This window comes from Denticeps clupeoides, chromosome 20 (assembly GCF_900700375.1).
Source record: "Denticeps clupeoides chromosome 20, fDenClu1.1, whole genome shotgun sequence".
NCBI classification, from domain to species: Eukaryota; Metazoa; Chordata; class Actinopteri; order Clupeiformes; family Denticipitidae; genus Denticeps; species Denticeps clupeoides.
The window spans coordinates 16488698-16498374 of NC_041726.1; positions in this window are offsets into that span (position 1 = coordinate 16488698).

A 9677-nucleotide genomic window follows, 5' to 3' on the forward strand; every position below is an offset into this window, starting at 1 on the left:
CCAAATTCTCCCACACCACCCCTCTACTACGTTCCCCCCACTGGCTCCCAGTAGCTAAAGTGAAGTGATTGTTACAGCACACGGTGCACACAGTGAAATTTGTCCTCTGCATTTAACCCATCACCCTGAGTGAGCAGTGGGCAGCCATGACAGGCGCCCAGGGAGCAGTGTGTGGGGACGGTGCTTTGCTCAGTGGCTCCTCAGTTGCACCTTGGCAGATCGGGATTCGAACCGGCAACCTTCTGATTACGGGGCCGCTTCCTTAACCGCTAGGCCACCACTGACCCTGCTGCATGCATCAGATTCAAAATACTGATGCTGGCCTACAAAGCCAAACATGGAGTAGCACCATCCTACCTCACAGCCCTAATTACACCTCGCACTACACCTCATATTCTCCGAGCCTCCAGTACTGCTCGCCTGGTCCCTCCATCTCTGAAGGTAAAAGGAAGAAAGTAATCTAGACTCGTCTCTGTCTTGGCCCCTCGGTGGTGGAATGAACTTCCCCTTGAGGTCAGAACCGCACCATCACTGAGCACTTTCAAACGGCAGCTCCAGACCTTTGTCTTTAGATAATATTTAGATTAACTTATAACCTTCATATTTACATTTACATTATGGCATTTATCAGATGCCCTTATCCAGAGAGACTTACAATCAGTAGTTACAGGGACAGTTCACTTGGAGACACTTAGGGTTAAGTGTCTTGCTCAGGACACAATGGTAGTAAATGGGATTAGGCTAGGTTATTGTCTGACTTATGTACAGAAACTACAACAGAGTGAATAAAAATTGTATTCATAGTTGGGGGTCCTAGTGAACCAGAATTGATCACTTCATTGACAACATGGAACATGGAAGCATGTTCGCTCTGGATAAGGGCGTATGCCAAATGCCTTAAATAAAAAAGTACTGTAAGAAATGTAAGTACACAATGTGAAGTGATGGGCCCATATTTCAATTTGGCAGCACGTGACCTCAGCTCTTTAAAAGAGGGTAGTGAATATATACAATTAGGGAATAATAGAAAGTGAGGAATAATAGAAAAACAACTATGATGTCTTTGTGTTTTGATTGTTGCATGGTTTCTGAAACTGAACAAGGCAGACCTGGCTTCCATTTTTATATAGTTCACTGCACCGTGAACCAGTTGAAATGTTGGACTCAGCATTAGTTTCAGCAGGACCCCATTGTGTCCACGCCATGCACCTGGTCATTGCATTCTCTCGTGCTTTCTATTCCTTCATTTATCACTTCACCTTGTCTGGACATGGCCTGCGATGCTCATTAAAACATGCTTTCTCATTTCAAATAAGCATCTCTGCATTCTTCAATGGATGTAAACTGTACAGCTTGATTTTACAATCTTTAACTATGAAACATTACCTGAAATTGATAAAAAACTAAAGTTTTTGGATTTATTTCCCAAACCATTCCCCAGAAGTTTAGAGTACATAAATTCACATTTTCGGCTTTTATTAAGCCTTTAGCTGTCATATAAAGCATCATGTCAATAATGCACTACTACTTATGACAACAGTATGACAGCAGTTGTCTCACTAAAATTCTAAAATTTTAATAAAAGGGTCAGGTCTGGTAGATGTATTTGCCTGAATGTTGATAAAAACAGTCACAGGTACCATGGAATTTTATGATGAGATGGACAATGATTTTATGATGAGACTGAGAGGTTGTTAGGGGTTTCTTAATCACCACAGTGGTCATATTCTTTTCATCATTATTTACTCTTGCTTTCATATTACATTTATTTTATGGTTTTCAGTGTATTTATTATTTTTGAAGAAAAAAAAATTATCTTTGTCTATTTACTGATCATACAATCATGATTACAGACTATAAATTACTCGATCTCCAACACATGGTTGAAGTGTAGTCTCTTACATAAGATGGTGTCCAGAATATTAATAAAACAAATGTTTAATGGTTTCTCCTTAATAATCACCAACACCATTAATAAAAAATTATTAAATCTACCCATTTGTTTTTTAATCTAAAATGACTAAAACTAATAAAATCTTCCCTTCATTTAGTCCCATCATCTTCCAGCCCTAATATTTCATTCATATGAAACCTGACTGGAATGGCTCAAGAAGCATGAGTTAAAACAGTCACTGTCGAGGACACAAGATGGCTGGGTCAAGGCATCTCCAAAATGACACGTCTTGTAGTATTTCTGGAATGCTGTGCACAGAGTGCAGAACACAACATGCTGCTTTTAAGGCTTCATGGCTCCATGTTGGTCTGAGTGTCATGACAAACAAACAGGATTGGATGAAGTCCTCGTGATACCACAAAGCACCAAATGTCTACAGAACACATGTATTCCTGGCATATGTACAAAATAGAAAAGTTTATAATATATATGAAGATATATGGTGGCTAATTGTGTGGCTAGAGTGTATTAAAGTGCAGATGTACTGTGCACTTTAAACCTGATTCCCTAAATGGGTTTCCATCTCCCCTCTGCAATGTTAAATGTGCACATCATACATCATCCGAATGATTTTTCTCTCCGACTCCCAGAAAAACAGTCAGTGCCCGCCATGCGCCTTACTGAAAAATGACTCTGTGTGCTCCTGGTGGTACATTAAAGCCATAATTCACATTTATGCTGTGGAAATTTTCTGCTGAAATATTCAGTTTGTTCATTGGTCACACATGGCAATGATGACTACCAGAGACATTGGACTTCGTGCAGTTTCAAAGGATGCGCTGAATACCAATTTTCTGCAGCACATATGAACAAATTTTTGCTTCATTTTGCATATATTTAAGATCCAAAATCCTTTGTGAGATACTGCTAAAGACAGTAAAAGCACAAAAATATCATGTGTGACAAATATGTAATGAATACAGTGGGTTTAAGCAGGGACTTGCTGGGAATACAACTCACTCCCCTTTTAAGCTCATGTGATTGGGTGCTGAATGAAAACTGATAAGTGCAATGAAAGATAATCAAATCTGCAGGAGCACTTCAAATCCTCTTGACCTTTTATCAGTCAAGTGTAGAGCTAAAACGTCTGCTGAGGAAAATATAAATGAATGTCAAAATATGTGTGTGATTATGTAATGTGAATAGCAGGTGGGTCTCAGGAATAAATGGTTGGATGTGTTGCATTGCAGTTATTTAAACAAATACGACAAGTACATATGAAATCTTCTATACCAGTTATTCCAAAATTAGGAGAGCGCAAGAGATCAGAAGGGGTCGACACAATTTCATCTGCACTGAGGTAACCAAATGATATCTGTAAACATTACATTTATAAAAGCCCAATAACACACCAATGGGATAATTAGATCTCGGTATAATCCTGTAGGCTACCTGTAGCGTAAAACAAAGAGAATAACCTACAACTGCTGCTTATTCTTTGCAAATAAAAGTTTCATATGAATCACTTTATTCTTTTAATCCATGTATGCGGAAAGGATTTGGCGTTGGGTGGGGTGCTTTCTTGTCTTGGATACAGGCAGGGGGGACTTCAGGGAGAAAAATGTTGGGAACCCCTGCTATAAGAGAAAAGATGTTACGCATCATTCTACATTTGTAGAATGTTCCACTAAGACAGGGGACAGGGGACATCTTCAGCCACTAATATGTTCATTCTATCAACCTATAGATATTAATTTTTATAAATTTGATATCATATGTATTCCAATAAGTAAATGACAGTGATTTTGATTTGGACTTTCACATTATAACCTGGTCTGTCACTCAGGACTGTACGAAGTGACGGGAAAAGTTTAGTCTTAAAAGTCTCATTCACACACACCAGCACCTGGGTTTAAGACCCAGAACCTCCAGATTTCTTTCTGACCTTCACTTAACAACGGAAAAGTTCCTTGCCCCATGGGCAGGTATTCAAGCAATAAGAATGGGATACAGGGGTTAAAGGTCACATGTTCAGGATATTAGAATATTTGAATCTCATATAAATTTATGATTTTTAATCTAATCTTCATTTAGGTCAAGGGTATCACTGATACCCTTGAACAACCATAAACAGTTCATATTGATAGTGGGAAAGATATGAAACATTTATCCTACAAATTGCACATATTTGTTTCAGTTGAAGAACATTTGGGCCAACATTTGCCCAGATGAGCCATGTCCAAAGCAGTATGATTCCCTACTGAATAGAAGTTTAGACCAGCTTTAGACAATGGTCTTCCAGACAGATGCACAAAAAGATGCACATGTTGTTTATTGTGATAATAAGTATGCAGCATTGATATTACATATACTATACCTATACCTAACTATTTTTCTTAGTAAAGACCATCATATCCACCTTTTCTCTCAAGTTTTTTGTCATTGTCAGGTACACACACATTTGGCTCCAATAACCTTCTCTGCTATAAAATGCTCTAAGGTACCTTACCACAGCAGTGGTTGTTTTCATGCATGCAGCATGTCAGGCATACGCTCCAGGCCACAGCACAGGGTTCCATTTAACGGCTCCAGCAGCCAGCAGCCCTTTGCTTGGCTAATCTAATCATGTACAGGGGGTTTAGTGACTATAGCAAGAACAACTCAGTTGATTCAACAGTTCTGACAGCAACTGAGTTGGATTCTACAGAACGGCAGTTATGCAGCATGACGTAAATGTTTGTCTGGGCCAAGGTTTACCAGCATGCAAGCAATAAAGAATTACATTTATTGTGCTCTTACTACTTTAATTGGTTGCAAACCACTGAAAATGGAAATTTTATTAGATGCAGCTTTCTGGAACTAATGAGGATACATATGAGGCTTTGACATGGAGGCAAAAGAGTAAGAAAGCTGGGGAGATCTGGGGAGATGTTCTGCTTTATGCATTCTATAAACCATATATTTACAGCTGCTGGTTGATGTAAAGGTACTGAAGCATATATCATTATGTATTTTTTAGTTTTGTTTCCCATCATGTAGTACAATACTACTTACCAACACTGTGTCTTATAATACTCACAGATCTACATATTGCATTGACATCTATTATGGATCTGGGTACTTATGCGTCAAATTGGAAAATTCTCTGGGATGAAATCAGCCAGGAAGAAGTTAAATAGAGCATTCCAGAATTTGTCAGTCCCATTGGGAAAATGAAATGAACATACAAAAAAAAGGGCATAAACAGAGGCAGGGGTTAAAACAGGGGTTGAGACATTTTTCAGGATTTTTTTCACCATGGCAGTGTGTTGTAATTACGGAGAAGAGTGATAGATTGCACTGAAAAAAGACATTATGATAATGATGGATATTACCCAGAAGGCCCTCTTCTTGATGGCACTAAAATAACAGAGGTGGTCTAGACATCCTTCATGGGTGGGTCACTGAGCTTTGACAGAACTGGAGAGAGCATCACATACCTGGGTTTAACGGAAAATGGAAGCAATTTTTTTTTCTAATTACTGATTATTGTTGTACCATCAGAGCTGGATATTCTCCGCTAGTCATAGCTCTTTCCAGATAGACATGACAGTGAATCTTTAAGATTTGATAAGGTTGGAATCCACTGCAATGGCTGTGGTCAAGGAAACTCGAAGGCAAAGACTTGAAAAGAAATGAATGAATGTCAAGTTAAACGATATGGATCATCTGCAAATGTCAATTTATGATACGCTGAAGAAGTGTCAAATAACAGGGTAATTTCTTGGAAGTATCAGAATCAGTTCATCTGTTGTGACATGGGCTGTCCCATCAAGTAAACAGGAGCGGAATTAATCAGAAAATGGACTGTACTCTGGCACGTGATGCTCTTGTTGTTAAAAACACATTAATATTGCATTTCAGAAGAGAGTGTTGTACTCCTCCAGTTCAGAGTGCATGTTTAAAAGTGGCGGTGAAATCAGAGTTGGGAAATGCTTCCCCTGCTGCTGCATGCGTTGAATTGAAATTAGAGTGTAGTCTTGGGTTCTTGGCTCCACAGGGCAACAGAGCTGAGGACACCGGAGAAGCACTGCCTTCATTCAAATAAAAAGGGCTTTTGGCTGAATTTCACCATCCCTGATTACAAAACATAAGGTCTGCAGATCAGCACCAGAAAAAAATACAGTGACATTTGGACACAGATGTCCAAAATTAATAAATCTGCAAAAATGTAACCATGTGTTTTTCTGTCAGTATACCTTATACTGCAATATATACATGGACTTGAATGGTTTTAGCAAATGGCTGCAATATTTTCAGTATTTACAATACTTTCCGTGCCATCTGTATTAACATACAAGGTGAAAATAACAATTAATCCAGTGTTGGAGTAAACAAAAATGAACAAATCCCTTATTCTTAAAAAGAACATTCACTAATAAATACAGAAGTGCGAATGTGCTGGTTGGACATGTACACATGATTGCACGAAACAGGTCCAATGCTGTTTCAGAATAGAAGAGTATCTCTTACTAAAACATTTCCTGGCCCTCTGATGGTTGGACAACATCCTACCAGCACCCTAGCAAGATAATTGGGGGATGTTGCTGTGGTGACTCCACTTGTGAAGCTGTGGGCCACACACACACATATAAAGCCTTAACTCATTAGCCAGTCCATCCACACTGTTTCCTTACAGCCCAAAAGGGTAAGGATGCTATGTGAAATGTTGGCCAACAGCCTTGGGAAAAGGGGGGATCAGATAGAGGTGGAGCAACGACAGTAATAGCCGGGTTTCTGTGAGACAAGAAACAAAATGAAAACAATTCTAACTTCCTTTAGCTCTTGATTGTGTTAAAGCCAGGGATTTTAAAAGGATTTTAAAATTCAGCAGCAAAGTTAAACGTAGCAAAGTTAAATTAAAATGAGTTCAATAATCTTTGTGCAGGCAATGCAATATTAATACAATATTAAAGAATTTACCCACACCTCTTAATTATGGAATTAAAGTGTTGGAGTCTCCATTTACAACTCCTGTTGGTGTGTTGGTCAGGCATCACAAAAATGTTGTCAATGTAGTGCGGGTATAAATTAAACATGTGCCGAGGACCTGTGTTTCATTTACTCACAGATCAATCTGACAACTGACAAGTGTGGTGCGTGGATCTGGTTTTAATTCAGGTACAGAGTAGACATGGGAATACGTAGGTCCAGAAGAGAGAGTGAAAGATTGGCGGCCAACATTTTGTTGTCATGTCATCCCATGTCTTGTTTTTTTTTATTTCTAACTAAAACTGCAGCCTTTGTTTTTTAACTCACAATTCAAAGACAGAAGATTTTATTCAGAAGCATAGTCAGCCGCACACTTGTTTGGCTGTTCTTTTCCATTCTAAATGGTTACCATCTGAAGAAGGGAATAGATTTACAGGAAAGACTCACATTAGATCACATTAGATCATGAATCAATGTGCTGCTCATAAATTACATCACTCTAGTAACCATTGGGTACAACTCTGTATTTTACACAGGTGAAGAAAGAAGACAGGAATGTCGGATTGGTGGGGATTTATAAGCATCGTATCCCACTGCGAGATCTGTGAACAATAAACCACACGCACTCACACATGCACACCCAAACACACAGGTTTATGCCTTGTCAGCTATGGACTTCAGCGGTGTACTGTAACTCCCTAGACACACACACACACAAACACACACACACAATTTCCCTCAAAAAATGGAAAAACAATAACACAAAAACTACCCCAGTTGAGATTACTATTAAAAAGACAATTAAAACTGCCTTGGCCATTCAGTACACCAGTACCCCTGAGCCACACGTTTAATAGAAAAAAAACCCCAGAACAAATAAAAAAAAAAAAAAACAGAAAAGAAACAGAACAAATAAAAGCCAAATACACTCCTGAACAAAATCTTAAGACTGGGGTGAAATTACAAGTATTTATGTTTCGTGCTGGTTGTAAGTAGAGGTTCAAAATGCAATAAAGCGGAAAAGGGTGCAAGAGACAAAAATAAAGAGCAAGCAATTGATTAATTATTGAAAGTTAAACTCAAACATTTGATTTGTCTGTTAAAGTGAGTATCTCCATTGTTCTTGTTGATCATTTCAAAAAAATCATCTAGGTATGCTTGGTGCAGTGGTGGCCAAGCTGCTGAGGAAGTGGACCCATAATCGTAAACCGCCAAGGTGCCACTGAAGTGCCACTGAAGTGCTACTGAGCAAAGTAACATCCCCACACACTGTTGCCTTTCATGGCTGCCCTCTGTTCACCAGGGTAAATGCAGAGACACACATTTTGTTCTGTCAACGTGTGCTGTGTTGCACAATGACAATCAGCTCACTTTCACTTTACTTGATGCGAATGCTAGTCGGTTACAAGGCGAGTAGGAACGTTGCTCCATGCAGTGGTGATGGCTTCACAAATGGCATCCACAATCTGGAATCCATCTACATTCATTTTTGCCATCCATCCATCCACAAACATTCTCAGCAGGGCCAGCCCTATAAAATTTGAGCCCTAGGCAAGATTTTAGGTGGCATTCCCTTGCATTGCAATAACTTCCACTGTTAGTGTAGATAGACACAAGAAATTGAATATCTTATTTTCGTTTATTTAAATAAAACAATTGCAAATTTAAAAAAATCCCCCAAAACATGAACTTGAGCCTATTGAAGGCTAATTAGATGGAGGGCTCACAAGTTTTCTACAATACCATTAAGAACCCTGTAGGTCACTTATGCATCATTATTATTACTACTACTACGTAATAGGCTTTATTAAACAGGTAAATCTGTGTTGCTTTGTTATTTTCATGTTCAGACACATTAATGGCAACTAGTTTTAAGTATAGTAGCATTTGCCTATATATTGCTAATGCCATGGGCCAGCCCTGATTAGCCATTACCATGCAGACGAGGGCCCTCAGTCTAGAGGGATGCTGTCTGAAACATCTGTTTATAGTCAGTCATCGTTTGACACCCCTGCTCACCCCTTTTTTATTCTTTTTGTTTTAATCTTTAGAGTCCTGGGGTTATTGGGCTGCAGTCAGCATTAGTTAGGCCTTCATTTGGGTTGAGGATTGACCCAGTGTCTCCAGCTCAGCACAGGTGTAATTTCTGGGAGTCTACTACTTTGCTTTTTATGTTCCATATATCTCTCAGGGTTTTTTATGAAATATGAAATGACTATCATTCAATCTCAACATCAATTGTGCGCTGTGAGAGGCATTCGGTCTTTCGATGTGGCAGGATTGTTGAGCTGCACAAGCAGCCATTTTTTGCTTTTGGTCATGACAGAGTGAATGCCTGAGAGAAAATTATTTTTTGTGAGTTTTGTGCAAATAGAGCATAGCCAGGTTGCAATTTGTCCCTGGTTTGTTTAGGAGTGTATTGCATTTTTCAAAAATGGTGGATCTTAGGGTGAACACAAAATACACTGAATCAAAACTGACACACAGAGTGATCTGATATTTTTTTTCAGTATTCAAAATGGGAGAAATAAGTAAAAACAAATAAATCAATGTCAATACAAATGTTACCAAAGTAAGAAAATTCCACTAAAAAACAACATTAAACTTGCAACCATGCTGTGGTTTGCACTGAACATGACAGAGAAAAGAAAGTGTAATGAGAAGAGAATGTTCCTGCTGATGGCATGTTTTGCAAGGAAGCGTGTGAGTCAGGGAAAGAAAGAAAAAGCAGGAGCAGGAGAGAGAGAAAGAATTGGATTTGAAAGAGGTGGTGGTGGTGGGGTGGGGGGGGGGGGGTGGGGGGGGGGTGGGG